At 44.4% G+C, this 24,695-nt stretch overlaps 1 long non-coding RNA gene across 13 annotated transcripts in view; it reads left to right on the top strand.

The window, feature by feature from the left end:
* Nucleotides 1–3,093: 3,093 nt before the first annotated feature.
* Nucleotides 3,094–24,695, top strand: part of LOC149122102 (uncharacterized) — a 140,324-nt gene continuing 118,722 nt past the window's right edge. Inside the window, exons 1-4 of one of the 13 annotated variants that reach the window (XR_016221073.1) lie at nucleotides 3,145–3,546; nucleotides 19,263–19,364; nucleotides 19,894–20,021; nucleotides 21,176–21,666. This is a non-coding gene — a long non-coding RNA (uncharacterized LOC149122102). Of the gene's footprint in view, nucleotides 3,547–19,255; nucleotides 19,365–19,867; nucleotides 20,022–21,175; nucleotides 21,667–24,695 lie in introns of those variants that run through there. The other 12 variants (XR_016221077.1, XR_016221076.1, XR_016221068.1 and 9 more) reach the window with 12 other exon arrangements.

Here is a 24,695-nt window from a genome sequence, read left to right as displayed (position 1 = left end):
TTGGGGATGAATCAATGGAAGGAAGACCTTTCTCTCTGTCTCTGTCTCTCACTGTCTAACTCTGTCAAATAAATAAATAAATTTTAAAAAAGAGAGAGAGGTCTCCATCCGATGGCCCACTCCCCAGCTGACTGCGCTGATCTGAAGCCAGGAGACAGGAACTTCCTCCGGATCTCCCACGTGGTGCAGGGGTTCAAGGACCAGGCCACAGCAGAGAGCCAGATCGGAAGCCAAGCAGCCTGGCCCCGAACCGGTGACTATATGGGATGCCAGCGCCCCAGGCCAGGGCGTTAGCCCTCTGCACCACAACACTAGCCCCAGCCAAAGCAATTCTAAGAGAGAAGTTTAGAGCAAGAAATACCTACAAGAAGAAAGTTTTCAAATAAGCAATCTGTTGTCATAGCTCTAATAACTAGAAATAGGAAAAGAACAGCTAAGCCTAAAGTTAGCAGAGGGGAGATAATAAATATCAGAGAAGCCATAGGGATCAGGAAGAGAATAGGAGAGACCAATAAAACCAAGAGTTGGCTCTTTGAGAAGACAAAACAATTTGACAAATCCTTAGCTAGGCCAGGGAAAAAGGGGGGCTCAAATAAAATCAGAAATGAAAGAGAGAACATTAAAACTGATACCACAAATACACAAAGGATTATAGGAGGTCACTTTATCAATTACACAGCCATACAGAAAAACGGATAGATTCCTAGATACATATAACCCACCAAACTGAATCATGAAGGAATAGAAAAGTTGAGTAGATAAATAATGGGTAAAGAAATTAAATCATTGATAAAAATTCTCTTACCAAAGAAAGCCCAGGACCTGACGCCTTCATTGCTGAATTCTACTAATAATTTATAGTAGAAATCATACCGGTCCTTTTCAAACTTTTCAAAAATATTGCAAAAGAAGCTATACTGTCAAACTTATTTTATGAGGCCAGCATTACTGTAAAACCAAAACCAGACAAGGATACTGCAGTGAAAGAAAATTACAGGCCAATATTCCTGACGAATGTGATTGCAAAAATTCTCAATGAAATACTAGCAAATGGGATTCAATAGTGCATGAAAAGGATCATGGGTCATCACAGAGTGGGACTTATCTCAGAGATGCAAGGATGGTTCAACACAGGGAAGTCTGTAAATATGATATATCACATTAACAGAATTAAGGACAAAAACTGTATTATCACCTTGAAAGATGCAGAAAAAGCATTGGACAGAATTCAGCATTGTTTTAGGATAAAAGCTGTCAACAAGCTAGTGAAAGTGGAAGAAGGACTGTACCACTTCACGATGAAAACCATATATGACCAATCCACAGGTAACATCATACTTAATGGGGAAACATTGAAAGTTTCCCTCTAAGATGAGGAATGAGACAAGGATGCCTAATTGTATCATTATTTGACATAGTAGTAGAAGTCCCAGCCAGAGCAATTAGGCAAGAGAGAAATAAAACGGCAATAAAATCAGAAAGAAAGAAGTTAAATTGTCCTTATTTGCATGTGAAATAATCTTACATGTAGAAGACACTGAATACTCCTCCTCCAATTGTTAGCACCAAAAATAAATTCAGTAAAGTTGCAGGATGAAGAATCAGCAACAAAGACTAGACAAGTTTCTACACACTGATAACAAACTGTCCAAAAGAGGCATGAAGAAAACTCCATGCACAATAGCTACCAAAAATATGAAAAAATTAATCAGGGGGGTGAAAAACTTGTATAATGGAAATGGAGGAAGACACAAATAAATGGAAAGATATTTTATGACTTTGGATTGGAATAATTAGTAATACTTTTTAAATGTCCATCCTACCCAAACAATCTATAGATTCAATGAAATTCTTATCAAAATTCCAGTAACACTTTTCATAGAAATGGAAGAAACAATCCTGAAATTCATAGGAAACCACAGGAACCTTAAATCCCCAAGCCATCTTGAGCAAACAGAATAAAGCTGGAGGCATCACACTACTTACTCTCAAAATATACAGAATGATATAGTAATCAAAACATTGTACTGGTATAAAAATAGACACAATAGAACATAATAGAGATCCCAGAAACAAGTCAGAATGTTTATGATCAATTTATTTTTTTTAAACTTTTATTAAGTAAAAATGATTTCCAATGTACAGTTTATGGATTACAATGGTTTCCCCCCCATAACTTCCCTCCCACCCGTAGCCCTCCCATCTCCCGCTCCCTCTCCCCTTCCATTCACATCAAGATTCATTTTCAATTATTTGATCAATTTATTTGTGAAAAAATTGCCGAGAACACATAATTGAGAAAGGACAGTCTCTTTGATATGGGATGTTGGGACTACTGGATAACCACACGCAGAAATATGAAGTCAGGCTTTTATCTCACAGGACATAAATGTAAGACTTGAAACTGTGAAATCTAATAGAAGGAAACATAGGAAAAAGCTAGTCTGGGCAGTTATTATTTGGGATATGAACCTCAAAGCACAGGTAACAAACGTGAAAGAGACAAGTGGGATTACCTCACACAAGAAAACAATCAACAGAGTAAGGGGAAAACAGTTGAAACCATACATCTAGTAAGGGGTCAATATCAAACAGATAAGGTGCTCATATTAAATAGTAACCAAATCAATAACTCAGCTGAAAAATGGGCAAAAGATCTGACTAGAAATTTGTCAAAATAAGATGTACAAATAGCTAACATGTGTATGAAAACAAATTCAGCATCTCTATTCATCAGAGAAATGCAGATTAAAACCACCATGAGATGTCATGTCACACCTGTTAGAGTGGCTGCCATAAAAATGAGAAAGATAATATATCGGAGGAGATATGGAGAAAGAAAGATAATATATCGGAGGAGATGTGGAGAAAGGGAAACACTCATACTCTGTTGGTGGGAATGTAAATTAGTACAACCGCTATGGAAAATAGTATGGTTGTTCCTCAAAAAATTCTGCAACCCACCATTTGCCCACCTTGGCCAAGGCCCGGGCAGCTGCCGAGGCCGGCAGTCTGTGGGGCTCCATTTTGCTTCTCCTTTGGGCTGAAGACTTTTTTTCTTCATCATTTCTTCCCCCAGCCATGGACAGGGCCTCTGGGTCCAGGGACGACAACCACACGAGAACTCTGGGGCAGCTGTGTCGGTTGCAGCATTCAAGTCGCAAGTACTTGATCCGGCACCTGCAGCCTCCCTGGATCCCAAGGGCCGAGCAGCCGGAAGCGCACCTGCACACAGTTGTGGGAGGCGGGCAGCGTCCCGCGGGACAACGGCTGCGCCTGGACGCCCACCCCGTGCGCAGCGCTCCCCGGCGGGACGCTGTGACCGGAAGTGCTGCTGGCGCGTGACCTGCTGCTCCCGCGCGCCTGGGTTCCAGCCTGAGCGTTGAAGAAACGGCCAGGAGCCGCCAGGAGCTGGTGTCTGAGGCTGGGAAAGACCCAGCCCAGCCAAGGGTCAGGCCCGTGGCGGCCACGCCGTTTTCGGGGACGTGCTGGAACTCTCTTCGTGATTTTCTGCGGGGGCCCTAGCGGTTCTCCACGGCGGCTTCCGTAAGTTTTCACCGCAGGACTTTCAGTTTTGTTCCTGAGAAACGGGTATTTTCCCCTCCTACAGGGAAGGTTGATGGAGGAAGGAAGGTGTGGAAAAGAGGGAGAGAGGGGGAGAGAGAGTAGGAGACGGGAGAAGAGAGAGGAAGGAGGGAGGGAGGGAGAGTGAGCAAGAACTTTTCCCGCCGGCCCTGTGAACATCTTGTGGCCAGAAGTACCCGTGGCGCCTCAGTGAGAAGAGGCCATCGCCGCCTCTCTTTTCTGAATCGTACTGAAGTGTGACCTGTGCTGCAGTGAGCTTGCGGAATTCACAGGTGTACAGCTGAGGGACTGTCACAGACCCAGCACGCGTGGCACTAGTGTTACGATGAAAGTAAAAACAGAGCCGGCGCCGCGGCTCACTAGGCTAATCCTCCGCCTTGCGGCACCGGCACACCGGGTTCTAGTCCCGGTCGGGGCGCCGGATTCTGTCCCGGTTGCCCCTCTTCCAGGCAGCTCTCTGCTGTGGCCAGGGAGTGCAGTGGAGGATGGCCCAAGTGCTTGGGCCCTGCACCCCATGGGAGACCAGAATAAGCACCTGGCTCCTGCCATCAGATCAGCGCGGCGGCCATTGGAGGGCGAACCAACGGCAAAAGGAAGACCTTTCTCTCTGTCTCTCTCTCTGTTCACTCTGTCAAAAAAAAAATAAAAATAATAATAAAAAAGAAAGTAAAAACAGAACCGTACTGAAACCCAGGACTCCCTCTTGGGCTGTGTTCCACCACTGCTCTGGTCTTCTGATGCCCAGTTTTATTTTTCCCGGATATGTGTGTCTTGCTTTTGTGGGGCAGCGTTATCTTTGTGAGGGTCGTCTGCATTCTTCCAGTGGGTCATGGAAGGCTCGTTCCCGCGGCTCTAGCGTTCCTGCCTCCATGGCCATTGGAGTAGTTCTGTCCGCGTTCTAGTGCAGCTCCTCTGTGAATGTCTGCAGCAGAGAGCTACCATGATAGGGCCCTGTAGTTATGGTGTGTGTGTGTGTGTGTGTGTGTGTGTGTGTTTCTTTTTCAAATCTTGTAGTGTCGGCTGGAACCGCGGCTCACTAGGGTAATCCTCTGACTGCGGCGCCAGCACCCTGGGTTCTAGCCCCAGTTGGGGCGCCGGATTTTGTCCCGGTTGCTCCTCTTCCAGTCCAGCTCTCTGCTGTGGCCTGGGCGGGCAGTGGAGGATGGCCCAAGTACTTGGGCCCTGCACCCACTTGGGAGACCAGGAGGAAGCACCTGGCTCCTGGCTTCGGATCAGTGCAGTGCGCCGGCCATAGTGGCCATTTGGGGGCTGAACCAACGGAAGGAAGACCTTTCTGTCTCTCTTTCACTAACTCTATCTGTCAAAAAAAAAAAAAAGTTTCTAGAAAAACTGGAATTAAAATGTAAGCTTACTTTGATGCAAAACAGTTTTGAAATCCATGCGTCATTTCTTATACACGCTTTACCTGATCTTTTAGAAGCGTCTTTGTACACATGGCTTTCAAAAAGTTTTGCACCAACATAAACTGAGCTCTTATCCCAGTTTCCCGCCAATTTTTGCAGCCCCCTCAGACTTGCTCTCCACTCCTGATGTCTTTCACCAGCCGTGGGTTTTGTCTGTTCTGGAGTGTCCTGTTAGTGGAATGAGACGTCATGTTGCTTCCAGAGCCTGTGGCTCAGCCATGCTTGCTGCTGCACAGAACCCTCGTGTGTTCCCTGTGATGGCTGAGCACCCTGCAGGATGTGAGCAGACCCGTGTTGGCAGCTGGCAACCCCTTCTTACTCTGATGGCCATTTGCATGGTTTCCCGTGTTTGGCTGTGATGAGCAAAGGTGCTGTTATATGTGATCTTGTCCCAGTCTGCCTGTGGATGTGCATTTTCATTGTTCTGGGGGAAATACACCTACCAATAAGCTAGCTGGCTTCTAGAGTAGTGTAAGGTTTTTGAAGAACTTGCTAAACTGGTTTACAATGTGGTTGTACCATTTTATACTCTCTAAGGTGATGTTTGGGAATTCTGTTTTCTCCCCATCCTTGCCCACATTCAGGGCCATCAGTTGTTTTACACTAGCCATTGTATTGTGTAAGAGCACCCCATGTGGTCTTTTTTTTTTTTTAAAGATTTTTTTTATTTATTTGAAAGTCAGAGTTATACAGAGAGGGAGAGAGAGAGAGAGAGAGAGAGAGAGAGAGAGAGAGAGAGAGAGAGAGAGAGAAAGAAAGAAAGAAATGTCTTCCATCTGATGGTTCACTCCCCAATTGACCACAATGGCTGGAGCTGCACAGATCCAAAGCCAGAAGCCAGCAGCTTCTTCCAGGTCTCCCATGCGGGTGCAGGGGCCCAAGGACTTGGGCCATCCTCCACTGCTTTCCCAGGCTATAGCAGAGAGCTGGATTGGAAGTGGAGCAGCCGGGTCTCAAACCGGCTCCCATATTGGATGCTGGTGTTTCAGGCCAGGGCATTAACCCACTGTGTCACACTTTCAGGCCCCTCCATGGGGTCTTAATCTGCATTTCTCTAATGACTAATGATGCCCAGCACTTTTATTGTGGCCTGCAAGGAGGGGCTTCTTGTCCATTCACAGCATTCCATCATGAAGTGTCCAAGACTTCTGCTCATATTTTATTTTTAAAATGTTGATTTTAATGGACATACAATATTTATCTTTATTTGTGGGATACAGTATTCTAATTCAGTACTTGTATACAGTATGTAATGACCAAATCAGGGTAATGAGCATTTCTACATCCTTATGTATTTTGTTTAGAGCCGTAGAGTTCCTGTCTTCTGGTTCTTTTCAGAACAGTGGGTTACTCTGAACTGCACCTGCTCTCTTGTGGTGTTGAACACTGGAACTTATTCTAACTGTATTCTGATACCTGTTACTCAACCTGTCCCTGCCCTCCTCCTCTCTACCCTTCCTACTTTAATATTCACTATTTTCCTACTGAAGTATGTGATCTTGTCCCAGTCTGCCTGTGGATGTGCATTTTCATTGTTCTGGGGGAAATGCATACTTCCTGCTACTTTGGGCATTTCCTGGCTTGGATGAATATGAATATAGCCACTGTAAACACTTATCACTAGCTTTTTTGCAAATATATATTTTCATTTCTCTTGAGTAAATATCTAGAGATGAATTTCTAGGTTGTATACTAAATGTATGTTTCACTTGAAAAGAAATGGTTAAACCACTTTCCTAGAATGGCTGCTTGGAGTGGGAATTTGGCTTAGTAGGTAAAATACTACATGGGACACCCATGTCCCTAATCGGAGTACCTGGGATTGAGTCCCAGCTCCACTTCTAATTCCAACTTGCTGCTAATGCACAGCTTTAGAGGCAGCAAGCTAATGGCTCAAGTAGTTGAATTTCTGTCACCGGGGTGGGAGATTCAGCTTTAGTTCCCAGTTTTAGGCTTCAACCTGGTCCTGCATCTGCTGTTGGGTAATGAACCAGCAAATAGGAGGTCTGTTTCTTTGTCTTTCAAATAAATAAATAAATAATAAACATAAAATCACTGTTGCATTTTGGGTTTGTGGGTGTTTTAGTTGCTTTATATTCTCCCCAAGAATTTTCTTTTTTTCCTGGTAAATGTTTACTATAACGGTTAGTTGTTATTGCTTAGTTTGATCAAGGTCTAGTGTTGCTGAGAAGCATCTCAAAATGGAGTCTAGCATTAAGACATTAACTGTGGAGGTGATAATTGAATTCTGCATGTTGCGATTTGATCTTTAGGGCCAGTCTGACCTATGCGTGTCTTCCTTAATTTAAGGAGTTGATTTTTAATAAAGAATTGACTCATAATCATTATAATGAATACAGAGGGACTACAAGCTAAGGGAGCGAGACTGAGGCCTGATAAATCTCCATTTGCAGCAAGGGTCAAGCCAGCATCTGTCTTCTTGTAGTCATATTGTCAGTACTACTGCAGCATCAGGGTGTGGCTGGGGCTTGGGCGATTGCTGCATACGCCTCTTAGATGAGAGGAATGGCACTCGTTGGATCTGGGGCTCAAGTCTGAACTTAGCACTGTGAGGTCCCTCGTGCCTGGCCTGGTTGTGCATCTACGGGTACAGTGTCAGCACTTAGCTCACCGCCAGTGTTCGGGCCATGCTGCTCTCTTCTCTTGACTCGATGTCCCCTGGGAGGCAGAGTTCTGGGACTGGGTTGGCAGCTGGTACCAACTTGTAATTTTCTCCAACTTTTTAAGACAGAGTATACATTTGCTACAGAATATGAAATATGCTAACATTCTTGTCGAACACTTTGGGTGTTAATGTGAATTTTTTTTACCCTTTGACAGAAAATGTCATGGATATTTTAAGAGGAAAAAGGGAGAAGGGGTATGAATTCCCTCGTGGTGCCATCCTTCTGGAATGACAATATATTCTCATCTTAACTTCCTTACCTGTAACTTTTATCTGAGAACCTTTCCTGTGTCATGTCTGGTAGCTTGTTAGTTTCCAGTAGCATATATTTTAGATGAAGTTTTCATCTTTTTGATGACACTGTCATATATTCGATCTTGACTTTGAGTCTACTGTCTTGCATTCTTGCTTGTCCTAATAAAATCTCCTCTGTCTTTTGCCATGGCTCAGCCATCTCTTAAAGTCATGAGTCGGGAAGCTGAGTCTTGCATTAGCTTCTGCTATGTTGATACTTCATACCCATTTCTCTTCCAAAGTTGTGATTTTTGGGTGGAATAAAAATTAAAATATAATCACAATCTCTATCTATGTTCTTCACTTTTCCTCTGGGTCTCTGAAATCTTTCTATGTGCAAATCATTTGCTTTTGATTTTACTTACTTTGAGTAATAGGGGAGAGGTTCATGGTCTGTGAGCTGCATACATATTATAAGACTCCCATCATGCATCAGGTTCATGTTTCAGGGGAGCACATGTCTGTCACAGCAATGCTTGGTCACCTAAGCCTGTCATGTTGGTTACTATTTCCTCAAACAGAGTCCATCACGTTAAAGCACCAAAGGTAAAGTTTTATAAGGATTGGTGAGAAGATCACAGGAACATTGTATTAGTCTGCTTTTGGTTCCTTTAACTAAAATATCTTCAATTAAAATCTTTTTCTTGGAAAGGCTTGATTTCAGTGTATAATTTGGAGGTCACAGTTCATGATTAGGTGGCCCCATAATCTAGCATCTGATGGAGACTGGTCATGGTGAGTATGGAGGAATAATTATGTGGTGAGCCAGGCAGGTAAGAGAACAGCTGGCTAGAACTTTAATAATTATTTCTTTGAGAACCACTTCCAAGGGCACACCTCTGTGGCCTAAAACCTCCCACCCAACACACCTCCCAGGTGCCATAATTAGATCAAGTCTGTGTCTTTAATCCATCAACCTTCAATGTTAAGATAGTGGAGTTAATTTAATTTTATTTTTTTAAGATTTATTTATTTATTTGAAAGTCAGAGTTACAGAGAGAAGGAGAGAGAGAGAGAGAGAGAGAGAGAGAGAGAAAGGTCTTCCATCTGCTGGTTCACTCCCCAGTTGGTCACAACAGCTGGTGCTGAGCTGATCCGAAGCCAGGAGCCAGGAGCTTCTTCTGGGTCTCCCATGTGGGTACAGGGGCCCAAGGACATGGGCCGTCTTCTACTGCTTTCCCAGGCCATAGCAGAAAGCTATGTAGCCGAGACTAGAACTGGCACCCATATGGGATGCTGGCCCTGCAGGAGGCAACTTTACCCACTACACCACAGCGCTGGCCCTGGTAGTAGAGTTTAGTGCTGTGGCATAATGGGTAAAGCTGCCACCTGTGGCGCCAGCGTCCCACATGGGTGTGGGTTCAAGTACTTGCTGCTCCTCTTCCGATCCAGCTTTCTGCTATGCCCTGAGAAAGCAGTGGAAGATGGCTCAAATCCTTGGGCCCCTGCACCCACATGGGGGACCCAGAGGAAGCTCCTGGCTTTGGATCAGCCCAGCTCTGGTTATTGCAGCCATTTGGGGAGTGAACCCGTGGATGGAAGACCTCTCATGCACTTTCTTACTCTCACTCACTCTGTCTCTGTCTCTGTCTCTGTCTCTGTCTCTGTCTCTGTCTCTGTTTCTCTCTTTCCCTCTGCTTCTCTGTAATTCTACTTTTCAAATAAAACAAATAAATTAAAAAAAAAACAGTAGAGTTTAACCATCTTGTATGAGTTTGGGGAAGACAGGTCTTATTCAACCCATGACAAATATTCAGGAGCCAGTAATTACCTATCTAACTATGTATCTATGTATCTGCATGGAGTGAAAATGTGTACCTCTGAGTAGGTCAGAAGCTCTCAGCAAAAGGAGTGTGTTGGCCGGAAAGAAACCACAAAACAGTTCTGCCATAGTGTCTCCTCTGCAGAGCATTGCTGGCTACCAAGCTCTTTTGGACATGGCAAGTGTTGTTTTCTCTCCAGTTTGTTCAGACTCCTCTGTAGATTCTGGATGTTTCTATTTATCCAGAATGTCTGGTGCTCATCCTCCACAGGCAGAATTGAGAACATACAATTTTAACACTGAAACAGGCCAGAGATTCTTCCTACTTTAATCCTTCTCTTTGTATGCCTGTTCTCTTATCTGTAAAAGTGGACATAATGGTGCCTTTCGCTATTGGAAATCCAATAGGATCATGTATGGAGCGGTACCCAGGATAGATAGTATGTGGCATGTGGCATGTGCACAAATGACTTTGAGCCATAGTCTGTCACATTCTGGCACTGGACACTGATTTATCCTTTCACTTCGAGAATCCTTTTCTTTCTGACTTCCTTCTCTCTTGCTTTACGACAGCTCACTGTCTTTGCAAAGCCCCAGGCTGTGGTTTGTAGAATTCTCCTTGGAAACCACAATAGCATTTACTCATTTCCATCCTATCTTAAACTTTCCATTTTTGCATTAGTTTCACAAAGAGCACTGACAGAAGCTTGTGAATTCCATTTGAAAATTCTCTTTTATCTAGGAATAGAGCTCAAGTTATACAGACTTGAAAGCACTAAGAGACTGTGGGTGCTCTTAAGTTTTCTGAACGAGTTTAAGGCTCTAATTGCTTCATTGTTGTCCAGTCAAATTATTCTCAGTCTGGATACCAGGTTCTTGAAGGAGTGGTTAAAACATCCATAGCCCCTATCTCAGTACTTGTGTTTGCTCCAGCTCTTACTCCTGGCTCCAGTTTCCTGCCGATGTAGACCTGGGAGGCAGTGGTCTCTCTGTTGGGTTTGGGCCCTGTTTTCATTCTTTTTCTTTTTTTAAAGATTTATTTATTTGAAAGGCAGAGTTAGGGAGCCAGAGAAATATTCTGTTGGTTCATGGCCCAATGGCTGGGGCTGGGCTAGGGCAGACTGGGCTGAAAGCAGGAGCTTCATCTGGTTCTCCCATGTAGGTGGCAGGGGTGCAAGCACTTGGACCATCTTCCACTGATTTCCCAGGTGCATTAGCAGTGAATTGGATTGGAAGTAGAACAGCTGGGATTTGAACTGGTGCCCATATGGGATGATGACATCACAGACAGTGGCTTAACCCACTGTACCACACCAGCCCTTGAGTGATTTTTTCGCACTTTGAATTATTACTGTGTGATTCTTTTACCATCTGAATTATTTCTCAATAGGCAGATCCTGGTGTTTTCTGTAGATAACAGTTTCATTAGCTGAGACAACATGAGTAACTTATTCCACATCTGATTCGCAAGAAGGTTTGAGGTAGCTGTAGCTATATCCTAATCACTTCTCACTGTATTTTAGTTATTTACAATAGCGGGCAATTGCTTGAGGGCAGGGATCAAGCTTCATCCTTAAATTTTCTTTGCCTAGAATGCAGCCTCATAAAAAAATAACAATAGCCACTATCTGTTGAGCTTCTATTAGGAGCCAACTGCATTATCTTATTTAATCACCACAGCAACCACTGGGATACATGCAGTTACATCTCTTTCTTTATGGATCAGACAATGGCATTGTATAGAGGTTAGTTAATAGGCTCACATTTCCTACTGTAAAGTGGTAAGGCTGTGGTTCAAATGCCACTGGTCAAACTCCAGGGCCAGGCTCTGAGATGCTGCACTGTTTTATTTTGTGTTTGGGGCATCAAGCACAACTGAATTGAACACCTGACTTCTTCTTTCTCACCAGAGTGCTTAGGTAAGATGGGATCAGATATTTTTTAGAATTATCTTCCTTCTCAAAGCCCACTCTTTCTCTTAAATTTCTGAAATCCAAGTTGTAACATCTAATATATATTTTAAGCTTTACCCAACTGTTTCATCTTTTACTACCATGGAATGATATGACAGCGGAGTGAACCAGTGGATGGAAGACACCCCCCCGCCCCTCCTTCTCTATGTAACTCTGACTTTCAAATAAATAAATAAATATTTAAAAAAAGATTTATTTAAAAAAGAAAAGTCTAGGGTGACATTTTGGGTTACTTCCTTCACTGTCTGCTATCCTTCCGTCCAGTTCTTGTCTGGAATAGGTCATATTCTCTCTCTCTCTCTTTCTTTTCCGGATAGGCAGAATTAGACAGTGAGGGAGGGGTGGAGAAAGGTCTTCCTTTTCCATTGGTTCACCCCCAAAATGGTCGCTATGGCCGGTGTGCTGCACTGATCCGAAGCCAGGAGCCAGGTACTTCCTCCTGGTCTTCCATGTGGGTGCAGGACCCAAGCACTTGGGCCATCCTCCACTGCCCTCCTGGGCCACAGCAGAGAGCTGGACTAGAAGAGGAGCAACAGGGACAGGATCCGGCGCCCCAACCAGGACTGGAACCTGGGGTGCCGGCTCCACAGGCTGAGGATTAGCCTAGTGAGCTGCAGTGCTGGCCACCAGCCCTTCTTTTTAAGGCAGGCATTAATGAGACTTTGGGTAAGGTACAGGCTGAAGTCCTACTCACTTCTAGGAACAAAACACATTTTCATTCTCAGTTTTCTACAATGCTTGAAGGCAGTTGTACTTTGGAGATGGTCTCCCCCGAACACCTGCAGGGTACAGCTTTGGGACTCGGAAATCAGGATTTGGGACTTGGACCAGGATCACTGCCTCCCACACGTGTCCCTAAAGATGCAGTATTTATGGAATGGAGCTGGTTTAAAGGGGGATGCTGAAGTGAAAAATTGAGAAAATAGGCTATTTTCAGCTGTGCTTGTAAAGCTTGGAAAATCAGGAGCCACATAGAGGATTTCCTGCTAGGACAGACTCCCTGTAGGCCTTTCTGCCAGACTTTCATTAACAGAGTCCCCATCACCGACTCGAATCAGGCCCTGACTCTGGTCGGATTGCTTTGCAGGGATTTGTTCTGAGCAAGTTGGTGGCAAACGCTTCACTTTAGACACGGCCAAGAAGGAGAATGTGGTTTTGTTTGGTGATAAAATGCAATTGCAGCTATTGGGGAAAAAATAGGAAAGGAGAGAGTCTCTGATGTGTGTTTTTAGCATGGCATTAGGACCTGTAGAGCTATAGCCTAGAAGTGACTAATTGGCTCCAGTGTAGAAGTCAGGACATGCCCTGACTTAGGTTAAGCTCTAAATAATATGTAGGGAGAAATGACTTAGTTTGGCAGCCCACAGCAGACTTGCCACAATTTGCCCATAGGGAGAAGGAATTCAAAATTTATTAGTTTCCTATTCAGGCTCTTGATCAGTTATTATGTTATGTTAGTTACCTTTATAAAAACTCCTTTGAAAATAACTATTTTTTTTTAAATTTTTTGACAGGCAGAGTGGACAGTGAGAGAGAGAGACAGAGAGAAAGGTCTTCCTTTTGCCGTTGGTTCACCCTCTAATGGCCGCTGCGGCCAGCGCGCTGTGGCTGGCGCACCGCGCTGATCTGATGGCAGGAGCCAGGTACTTATACTGGTCTCCCATGGAGTGCAGGGCCCAAGCACTGGGGCATCCTCCACTGCACTCCCTGGCCACAGCAGAGAGCTGGCCTGGAACAGGGGCAACCGGGACAGCATCCGGTGCCCCGACCGGGACTAGAACCCGGTGTGCCGGCGCAGCAAGGTGGAGGATTAGCCTAGTGAGCCGCGGCGCCGGCCTAAAATAACTATTTTTTTAATCACTCCAATTTTATAAATTAAGACACAGAAGACTTAGCACTAGGTCACACGTTTGGTCATGATGGGACCCAGATCTGATATCACAGCCCACGATTTACAAGTGGCAGATCAGTGTTTTTTATACATGGCTTAATCTCAATATAGGTTCTGCTTCATTATAAACACACACACACACACACTCACATACGTGTGCACATGCACACAGCAAAAGAAATCAATGGCCCACAAGCATCTATGGAGGAAGTGTGATTATAAGGAAGACATCCTTGAGTTTACAGGGAATAAACCTTTCCTGATCAATCTCACTCCCTTCGTTGATAGTTACTGGATATAAAAAGTTGTGAGGAAAGACCTTAATAATGATCTTCTTGAGGGGCCAGCACTGTGGCATAGTGGGTAAGGCTGCCTACTTGTGACGCTAACATCCCATATGGGCACTGGTTCAGGTCCTGGCTGCCCTCCTTGCGCAGCTCCCTGTTAATGGCCTGGGAAAGCAATGGAAGATGGCCCAAGTGTTTGGGCCCCTGTTACCCATGTGGGAGACCTGGGTGAAGCTCCTGGCTTTAGTATGGTCCAGTGCTGGCCATTGCGGCCATCTAGGGAGTGAGCCAGCAGATGGACAATCTTTCTGTCTTTCCCTCTCTGTAACTCTTTAAATAAAAAGTCCTAAAACATGACTGGACTAGTAGTTGTGGCAGTGGGCCATTTATCTTGTACTCTTGCCAGCTATGACCCCTTCCCTTTGCAGGCATTTCCTCCTCCCTCCTGTGACCCTGCTTAGATGTACACACTGGGACTCCATGTAAAGCTCCTGGCTCTGGGTGCACTCCTGAAGTCTGACTGTGTCACAGCTTGTTTCTGTGTTCATGCTACTGACAGAGCCCTTTACATTTTGGAGATCTCTCTCTCTTCCAGCCACTGGAAGGCTGACAATGGCACCAGTTTTAAGTCCTGATACAACCCTGATATGGGCCTTGAATCTTTGTGGAGGGGCAAGGGTGGGCTTCTGAGAAGGGTGGGGAGCTAGTGGTGGGTGTGAAGCAGTGCAGGGCAGAAGTGGAGATGAGCAGGTGGCCAAGCTAAGTTTAGGCAGTGAAGTCCAAATAGCAATGATCTGGGGTAAGATGAGAAGGCCCAGACATTCCTTGACTTGGTTGGGAGAGAGTGACCATCTCATCCGAGTGACAAGGAGACTAGGCCAACAGCTGCTTTGGTTTCCATCCATTGTGGATCAGAGCAGCCCAACTCAGTGGTTTGAAACAATAAGGATTCAGTTAGCTTGAGAATCTGCAGTAGCTGGAGTGCAGCTGGGCTGAGGGTGGGCGCCTTGGTTTTCCCTTCTATATAGGCCTCTCTACATTCACACCCCATCCTGCAAGAGGTATGTGGGGTTTCCTCACAGCCTGGTGGTGGGGCTCTCAGGGTGAGCATTCCAGAGAACCCGGCAAAGCTGCAGGCCTTTGATGGTCTCCCCTTAGGCAGCATCACTTTGTACATTCTATTTATGGAGTCAGTGCAGAGGGCTGTCCCCATTCAAGGGGAGGGAACATGAGCGTTGGTTCAGAATCACATGGTAAGGGCAGCAGGTGAGATGAAAGAGGCTCCTGTGGTCATTTTGGGAAAGTCACTGAGGCCAACAGGAGCTGCAAAGAAGAGAAAGGGGGCAAAATGTGTTCTGGGCTTTCGTTTAAGGATTTGTGTCTCACTCTCCCAATGGCCTTTTAATTCCATCCACAAGTGATGGATGGGTGCTGAGGAAGTTCACAGAGAGTGTTTTGTTCTGAGAATATTGAAACTTTTTCTGATAGAGGTAGCTCCATTATTGGCTTATTTTATCCCAGTTACAGCTTTGGTGCAATGGGTGCAGTTTGTCTTCTGGTGGACTAGGGAAGTGGAGGTCTCTTCTAGTTGGAGAGACAGCAGAGGAAGGCCTGAAGAATTTGTTCAGAATATTGTGTGTGTGTATGTGTGTGTGTACCTGTACCTTTCAGAAGGTAAGTGGTTACACAAATGAACTGCAGTGCAAAAAGGCTGAGGCACTGTAAACTAAGCCCTGGAGACCAACTCAACAAAGAGAGAGGCTTTTTGACATTTTCTAGTCTCCAGGACAGATTCAGGCCCTGGAGCCCACAAGACAAGAAGAGTGTTTTATGTAGAGCTGTCCAAGGGTTCACCCATGCTTTTGACCCTGATGGGCAGAAGAGGCATCAGGTAACAATTGCTTCCCCTGTGTCATGGGGAGCTGTGGCTCCAGTGGAGACAGGGTGAGGCTAAGACCTTTTAAAATTGCTAACTGGTATTTGATTTTTTAGAAAAATATTTTTAACTTTGAGAAATGGGTGTGCGTGCACATGTGTGTGTACACACACACAAGAGCTCCCAAATGCCGAATGACTCCCCAAATGCCAGCAACAGTTAGAGCTGGGCCAGGCTGAAGCCAGGAGCTAGGAACTCATGCTAGGTCTCCCAGGTGGGTTCAGGGACCCAAATACTTAAACCATCACCTTCTGCCTACCAGGTCCACAATAGCAGGAATCTGGAATCAGTAGTGGACCTGGGACTTGAACCCCGGTACTCAGATATGGGATGTGAATGTCCTAAGTGGCTTAACTGCTAGGCCATATGTCAGCCCTTTAGCTGTCATCTCTATAATGTCACTTCTGTTTTTCCTTTAAGATGTAGGAGATAAAGGTGATATAGGAAGGAATCTTTCTAGAGAACCCACTGCCATGGGGATGATAAGCATTCAGTGGATGAGTGGTCATCCAGCCTGATTTAGGGACCAGTACCTTTTCAACAGATGCCATGGTGCAGTGCACTTTGTGAGCTTTCATGGCTGCTGAATGTATCTGAATTGGGAAGGCTGGCACCTGGTTGGGATGAACGTGTGTGTGTTTGGGGGGGTAAATCTCACTTTTTAAGTTGTGATTTTCTTTCTGGAACATAACTACCTGAGAAAGCAGGGTTCTGTGCTTCTCCAAGGATGCAATATTTCTGTCAATGGTCCAACATTACAAAATCCAAGTATCATTTGAATATAAAATAGTGTTCTAAATTGTAACTGCCTTAGGAGTAGGTGCTAATTTACAGACCTTGTTTTATTTAGTTAAAATGTCAGTCAATCAGACAAGGGTTTTATATTAAAAGTGTTTCAGGTACTGGTGATGGAAGAATGACCAAGTTTTTGCTTGCAAGTCATGAGCTTACTTTGGTGAGAAAATATTTATCAAAATAAATGAAAGCATTTATGTGCAGATGATTTGGAGAATTGATAAGTGCTATGAGGGAAACAAACAGTAAAATAATAGAAATTGATCTAAGTGGTCATCGGGACAGTCTTTCTGAAGGGTAGCATTTGAAAAGGAAATAGCCATCAGAAGACCATCAGAGGGAGACAAGAATGCAAGGATGCCGGCGCTGTGGCTCACTAGGCTAATCCTCCGCCTGTGGCCGTGTCATCCTGGGTTCTAGTTCCGGTTGGGGTGCCGGTTCTGTCCTGGTTGTGCCTCTTCCAGTCCAGCTCTCTGCTGGTGGCCCAGGAAGGCAGTGGAAGATGGCCCAAGTGCTTGGGCTCTGCACCCGCATGGGAGATCAGGAGGAAGCACCTGGCTCCTGGGTTTGGATTGGTGCAGTGTGCCGGCCATGGTGGCCATTTGGGGGGTGAACCAATGGAAGGAAGACCTTTCTCTCTGTCTCTCTCTAACTCTGCCTGTCAAAAAAAAAAAAAAAGTGCAAAGACATAGCAACTGGGCTATGATATTATATATATATATATATATATATATATATCATACACACACTCTCTATATATATTTATATACAGTAAGGAGTTTGGTTTCACTTTAAGGAGCAATGAGGAGTTACTGGAGGGTTTCCACATGCAGGTAGTGGAATGTGGTTTAGTGTTTAGGAATATCACTCTAGCAGTGTGAAGAATGGACTGTAGAAGAACAAGATGGAGGCAGCAGGCTGACCCAGTGGCTTAGTTTAGGATGTAGCAGTGGAGATGGTGAACAGTGATTCGATGTCTGCTGTGTTGTGAAAGCTGAACCAGTGAGATTCACATGTGGTTTGGGTGTGAACTGGAAGTAAACATGGAAAACTGTTAGCTTTTTGACCCAAGGAGCTGAGTGAATTGTCAGTCCGTTTTCTGAAAATGGAGAAGGTGAAGTTAATGCTTGATTAGTCCAAGCTTAGAGTGGTAAATAGATGTCTTAAGTGAAAGTGTTGATTTGACTGCTGGATGTCTAGTTCAAGGTGGAAATCAAGCCTTGAGTTACAGATTCGGGACTTAGCAGCCTAGAGATGGCATTTAAATTATGAGAATGGATAGGATCACCTAGGGGGAGAGGGGAGAGGAATGAAAAAATGGGAAGGCTAAACACAAGCTCTGTGGTTTGCTGACATTTAGAGATCTAGCAACTGCAGAAAGGTTGTGATGATTGGAGGAAATGCAGGCAGATGTGGAGTTCCGGGAACGAGGAGAAGCAAGTCCTTCAAGAAGGACTTCCTGATCAGCCCCCTCCAGTGCTGCTGGTAAGGCTTGCAGAGTGAGAACTGAGCACAAACTCTGTCCGGGCTTAGGCGACCTTGATAAAAGCCTTCTCAGTGGAGTGATGGGGACAGAATGAGATATAGAAAGTAGGTAACATTGGGTGTGGAAATTTTATAGGAAAGTAAACAAAAGAAATAGAGCAGAGCTGGAGGGGAATGCATGATCAAATGAAGTTTCCCCTTTTTTTCTAAACAGGAAATATTAATACATGATTTCCAGGGGAGGGGGCAGAAAGGAGAGAGGGAGGGATGGAGGGAGGGAGAAAGAAGATGACAAAGGCACATAGCCAACGCAGTGTATTAGATGATATAAGATGAAATTATTTTATTTTTAATTATTTTAATTTTATTTATATATATTCTTTCTCTTTTTGGAAGTGAGGTTGTCAAGAGTGAGAAGGAATCTATTTCACTAGGGACAGTAGTAGTCATGATTGTGAAAGTTGGATGTTGACGTGAGTTTTGAGGACATAAAACAAAATTAACACCAGTTAGCATGATTATGGATTTTCTTATGGAATGATTTAGCTCCCAGTGTTAGGCAAAGGTATCTTTAAAGTGACAGATAAGCTATTCTTGCTCTTGTGGGCCATAGCTTCTGTCTCTCTCTCTCTTTTTTTTTTTTTTTTTTTGACAGGCAGAGTGGACAGTGAGAGAGAGAGACAGAGAGAAAGGTCTTCCTTTGCCATTGGTTCACCCTCCAATGGCTGCCGCGACTGGCGCGCTGCGGCCAGCGCACGGCACTGATCCAATGGCAGGAGCCAGGTACTTAGCCTGGTCTCCCATGGGGTGCAGGGCCCAAGCACTTGGGCCATCCTCCATTGCACTCCTTGGCCACAGCAGAGAGCTGGCCTGGAAGAGGAGCAACCAGGGCAGAATCCGGCGCCCCAACTGGTACTAGAACCCGGTGTGCCAGCGCCGCAAGGCAGAGGATTAGCCTAGTGAGCTGCGGCGCCGGCCAGCTTCTGTCTCAATATTCAACTCTGCCATTATTGCATAGAAATAGCCATAGATAATGTAGAAGGGAATGAATGCAGTTGTATTACAATGAAAGTTACTCAAAAACTGGCAATCCATTTGGTGCAAGATGATTAATTTCTTCTGGTTTATCTGCTTGAGTGTGCAGGTACAGGCAGAAGATATGGGGTGTCAGTAGTCTCTTCTGCCAGCAAGTATGATGGAATAAGAGAAGGTGCTAGAAGATCAAGCGTGTCTCCAAGAGATCTAGGTAAATGTGTTATGCCATGGACTATGAGTGGGTTAAGAGAGAAATGAGGATATGGGGGCAATGATGGAAAATGCAAAGAGGCCAAATCAAGAATTCCAGGTCTCTGTAAGATCAGAGAATTGCAGAGATTGATGTGCTAGGCTCAGTTTGCTGAAAGTTGGAAGGTGGGGCATGGATAAAGGGAAGTATATGTAATAGAGACTGCTCAGAAGTAGAGCAGTTACTGGTGGTCTGGAAGGCAGGAGATTGGCATGGCACAGGAGGAAAGATTAATGAAATGAAGAAGAGACGTTGTTGAGTTGAATCAGCAATGTATTTTCCAAGAATGGTGATGTATGAGGATACTTCAAAAAGTTTGTGGAAAATGGAATTGAAAGATAAATTTATCTTGGTGCCAAAATTTTTAAAATTGGAAAAATGAGGTATCTTCAAAAACTTTGTAGAAAATGTGTATTGTGAAAAAATACCAGGTGCAGATTGCAATTTTTTTTCCTCCAAAATAGACATCTTCTGGTATCATCTTCCACAGACTTTTTGAAGTGCCCTTGTGAGTGTTGCTGAAAAGGAATACAGTGATCTGGACTCTACTGTGTTCAGTGAGTGAGGAAGAGTGACTGTGTGGTTGGCAGGTGATCGCAACAATGAAGGCAACAAGGGGTAAGTTTGAACTTAGACTTCAGAAGCACCGGGATTTATGAGAGAGGGATAGGGGTGCTTCACTGGGGAAAATGAGGCTCCTGAGCCCAGCTGCAGGCATGGTGGACAAGGCCATCACGGGGAGGGCTGCAGGATGTTTGCTGTGCACAGTGACAAGCTGGTGTCCTCTCAAGAAAAGGGAAAGGAAGTTCAGCTCAAGACCACACGCTAGGAGAATTTACTGATGGTTGAGTATGAGTTCCAGTGATGGTACAGGCTGTCCTGTCAGCTGGAGAGGAGGTGGCCCCTGAGCATACATGACAGCTTGGGATGGTGGCTCTGTCCTGGAGGGACCGGGAATGGGTGAGTAGTGTGGCAGTTGGGAGAACAGGGCAATGAAACCTCTGGTCAACTGCCTCCCTTTTCTTTTTTTTTTTTTTTGAAGTGCTTTTAAAGTGCATTTTAAATAGACTTTTTAATTCACAAATAGTCGCATATATATATATATATATATATATATATATATATGGTGAGCAATAGAATGTTTTAAAAATCAAGCTAATGCATATATCCATAATTTCACTGATGTATTCTCTTTCTGTGGTGAGAATGATAATCCACTGTTTCAGAAACATTTAATCTCACAGTGTATTATGAACTGTGGTCATCGTGCAGGGCAGATGCTCACTGAAGCTGATTCCACAGTCTCACTGAAACTTTGAACCCTGCCATCAGTATCGCCTTTTGCCTCATACCCCTCCCCTCCCACCTCTGAGAACCACCTTCCTGCTCTGTTTCTATGAAATCAGCTTTTTAAGATTTCACATATGAGGATACTATAAAAAGATCATGGGAAAAGCTTGTTATGAAAAAACATACATGGATTTCAAAATTATTTTGTCTAAAAATAGACTTACCTTTTAATTTTGTTTTTCTGTGAGCTCTTTGAAGTACACCCTCTCATGAGTGAGATCATACAGTATCTGTCCTTTTGTGCTTGGCTTATTTCACTGGGCATGATGTCCAATTCCTTTTACTATGTGAAATACAATGACCAAATTAAGCTTGTTCAGAAATCTAAATTGAGGTGACTGGAACCATGTTTGAATAATTATAAAGAAATTTTTTAGGAGTTACAGTTAATTAACATTAGTTTACGTCTTTCTTAAATTCAGGAAAATTGTGTCCTCACTGCATTTTGTGATGGGGTTGAACGTTTTCCAACCTGCAGTGGATTCTTCAGCTTTGGTGCGCAGGAAGTCACACGAGATGTGGTGTGACAATGCCACCTGACCAAAGGGAGAAAAGTTTGTGGAGTTGCTCCTAACTGTGGCTCTTTGGAACTACTCTGGGGGAAACTGAACTACGTAGCAGAACATATTCTAGAAATGTCTTTGCACTAAGGTCGAGAGACACGTGTTGGGACCTGCCCCCTTAGGCTGTTTTCCCTTGGAAGAAGTAAGTCTGATAAATGCAGCAGGGAGAGACCCCATGTGGGGAGGGGTGTCCAGTGACGGGCTGTGGCTGACAACAGTGGAAAGTGAGGGCTGCATTTTGTGTCCCTGTGATAGTGGGTATATTTTAACTTGATATTTCCTTTGCCAGCAATATGGAAAAGAAAGGAGAATAATATCATATGAAAATGTGATATAGGACAGTGGGTAATTAGGCCACAGAAATAAAATTTTAATTGTATAATTACATTCTTAAGTTGGACGTTTGCCTTACTTGCTATTTATCTGCATAGGAAATTTATTCTAAAAAATTTGTTTATTTGAAAGGCAGAAACAGAGAAGGAGGCAAAGGGAGGGAGGGGGAGAGGGAAAGACCTTCCATCCACTGATTCACTCCCTAAATGGCTGCAATGATCAGGGCTGGACCAGGCAGGAGCCAGGAGCTTCTTCCAGGTCTCCCACCTGGGTGCAGGGGCCCAAGGACTTGGGCCATCTTCTGCTGCTTTCGCAAGTGTATTATCAGGGAGCTGGAACAGAAGTGGAGCAGCTGGGATTCAAACCAGCACCCATATGGGGTGCTGGCACAGCATGCAAAGGCCTAACATTCTATGCCACAGTGCTGAGTCAGGCAAACTTTTATGAGCCATTTTTGTGAACTTTTATATACTTTTTGTGGGATGTGGCTGAGGCACAGTGGAACTTAAAACTGGATGCAAAGCCACATGTTCTACTCAGACACCTGCTACTAGACTCTGATAGAATTTACTGAGAGGTACTAAATCACTTTGACTTTGTAATTCTCTTTCTCTCTCTCTCTCTCTCTCTCTCTGTGTGTGTGTGTGTGTGTGTGTGTGTATCACTGTTGTATGAGGAAAGGATTTCAGAATACTGCCCAAAATAAATGGGAACTGGGTTAAGTCTCTTGGGGGATTCCTGAAGGCAGTAGAATGTGAGGATGATTCTGGAATTGCAGAGGATAGCAGGCTCTTCCCTTAGGACTAGCACTTGTGCTCACATGGGATGCCAGCACCACAGGTGGAGGCTTAGCCTACTATGCTACAGTGCCAGCCCCAGCCCTCCCTTGATTTCTACAATGATCTACTTTCAGTTTAGTTTACACTCATAAGATTAACCCTACACCCTACACTAAGTAAAGAGTTCCACAAATAGAAAACACTATTCCTCAATGGTAGAGAAAAGGGCTATAAATAGTCATTGAATCTCAAAATGTCAATTTCACTGCTAGACATTACATTTTTGCTACTGTGTTACCACGGATCATGGAAAACCTGATGTTTGTCAATTTGGGACTGGCTTGTTTCACTAAATATAATTGTTTCCAGTTGCATTCATTTTGTTAAGGACAGGATCTCATTCTTTTTTTACAATTGAGTAGTATTGCATATTACATCTATGACTATATCTATACCACAATTTCTTTATCCAGCCATCAGTTGACGGACATCTGGGTTGATTCCATACCTTAGCTATTGTGAACTGAGCTGCAGTAAACATGGGAGTACAGATAACTCAAATGCTGATTTCATTTCCTTTGGGTAAATTCCCAGAAGTGAGATGGCTGGGTCATATGGTAGGCCTATATTCAGATTTTTGAGGTCTATCTCCATCCTGTCTTCCATAGTGGCTGCACCAGTTTATATTCTTGCCAAGAGTGGATTAAGGTACCTTTTCCCACACATCCACACGAGCATTTATTGCTTGTTGATTCTGTATGAGAGCCATTCTAACTGGGGTGAAGTAAAAACTAATTGTGGTTTTGATTTGCGTTTCCCTGATGGCTAGTGATCCTGAGCGTTTTTTCATGTGTCTGTTTGCCATTTGAATTTCCTCTTTTGAAAAATGTCTGTAGAGTCATCCAGTCTGTTCAACTAGATTATTTTGTTGTTGTTGAGTTTCTTGAGCCCATTTCGAGTTGATGACAATCAATTGACCATAAATGTATGCATTTATTGTGGACTCTAAGTTCCATTTCATATATATATGAAATATATATAATTAAAATAATATATAATATATAAAAATAAATATAAAATATATATATATATCTGTCCTTATGGTAGTACCACAGTGTTTTGATGTTAGGAAATGTGTCTTTTTAAAATTCTTTTTAAATAATTTTTCTTATTTGACATGTAGAGTTATAGACAGTGAGGGAGAGAGAGACAGAGAGAAAGGTCTTCCTTCCATTGGTTCACTCCCCAAATGGCCACTATGGCCAGTGCTGTGCCAATCTGAAGACAGGAGCCAGGAGCTTCTTCCTGGTCTCCCATGTGGGTACAGGGGTCCAAGCACTTGGGCCATCCTCCACTGCCCTCCCAGGCCACAGCAGAGAGCTGGACTGGAAGAGGAGCAACCGGAACTAGAACCCAGCACTCACATGGGATGCAGGCCCTGCAGGCAGAGGATTAACCAAGTAATCCACGGCACCGGCCCCAGGTTTTTTTTTTTTTTTTTTTTTTGACAGGCAGAGTGGACAGTGAGAGAGAGAGACAGAGAGAAAGGTCTTCCTTTGCCGTTGGTTCACCCTCCAATGGCCACCGCGGCCGGCGCGCTGCGGCCGGTGCACCGCGCTGATCCGATGGCGGCCGGCGCGCTGCGGCCGGCGCACCGCGCTGATCCGATGGCAGGAGCCAGGAGCCAGGTGCTTTTCCTGGTCTCCCATGGGGTGCAGGGCCCAAGCACCTGGGCCATCCTCCACTGCACTCCCTGGCCACAGCAGAGGGCTGGCCTGGAAGAGGGGCAACCAGGACAGAATCCGGCGCCCCAACCAGGACTAGAACCCTGCGTGCCGGCGCCGCTAGGCGGAGGATTAGCCTAGTGAGCCGCGGCGCCGGCCCAGGAAATGTCTTTTAACATTATTCTTCATTTTCTTTTTTTAAAAAGATTTATTTATTTATTTGAAAGTCATAGTTACACAGAGAGAGAAGAGGCCGAGAGAGAGGGCTTCCATCCTCTGGTTCACTCAACAATTGGCCGCAACAGCCAGAGCTGCACCGATCCAAAGCCATGATCCAGGAGCTTCTTCCTCTGGGTCTTCCCATGTGGGTGCAGGGGCCCAAGGCTTTGGGCCATATTCTGTTGTTTTCCCAGGCCATAGGAGAGAACTGATTATCCTTCATTTTCAATATTGTTTTTCTATACTGGGCCCCTTATATTTCCATATGAATTTTACAGTATCTACATCAACTTCTGAAGAAGAGGCAGCTTGAATTTTTGTAGG

This window comes from Oryctolagus cuniculus, chromosome 15, assembly GCF_051225735.1.
Source record: "Oryctolagus cuniculus isolate XC-2025 breed Fujian yellow rabbit chromosome 15, ASM5122573v1, whole genome shotgun sequence".
NCBI lineage: Eukaryota > Metazoa > Chordata > Mammalia > Lagomorpha > Leporidae > Oryctolagus > Oryctolagus cuniculus.
Note: the sequence above shows the minus strand (reverse complement) of the source record. Positions and strands in the feature narration are given on the sequence as shown.